Genomic DNA, 344 nt, shown 5'->3' with positions numbered 1-344 from the left:
CAGTAACTTCTCTTTGTCTTTAAACCAGTCACATTGTGTATTATACAACCAGTATCTTTGTATCCACAGATGATTCAAACTGATTATTTCACTCTGACTCTTCTTCCCTCCACAGTCCACAGGAAGAAACTGACTCAGAGACTTTGACAGTAAAATAATAATAATGTTGTATTAACACTCACCTGCTTCAGCCCTGTTTCCCTCCTTCTGCTGCGTCGACTCAACATGTACTTTGAATTAACACTCAGCACCTTCAGTGTTATCTCCCTGATCTCAGGTACCTGGTTCACCTGGTCAGTGTTGCTCCTCCTCTCTGCATTTACAGGAAACCACATGAGTCTCTC

At 41.9% G+C, this 344-nt stretch overlaps 1 protein-coding gene and 1 long non-coding RNA gene across 12 annotated transcripts in view; one reads left to right on the top strand and one right to left on the bottom strand.

Moving 5' to 3' along the window:
* Positions 1–344, bottom strand: part of LOC111647379 (protein NLRC3-like) — a 99,936-nt gene that overhangs the window by 22,647 nt on the left and 76,945 nt on the right. The window lies entirely within an intron of this gene.
* LOC147817213 (uncharacterized) overlaps positions 1–344 on the top strand; it is a 64,454-nt gene that overhangs the window by 7,041 nt on the left and 57,069 nt on the right. The gene's annotated exons all lie outside the window — the stretch shown is intronic.

This window comes from Seriola lalandi, unplaced genomic scaffold, assembly GCF_002814215.2.
Source record: "Seriola lalandi dorsalis isolate HSWRI2012SDOR001 ecotype SW California unplaced genomic scaffold, Sedor1 jcf7180002054987, whole genome shotgun sequence".
NCBI classification, from domain to species: Eukaryota; Metazoa; Chordata; class Actinopteri; order Carangiformes; family Carangidae; genus Seriola; species Seriola lalandi.
The sequence above is the reverse complement of the archived record's forward strand: the minus strand, read 5'-3'. Positions and strand labels throughout refer to the sequence as shown.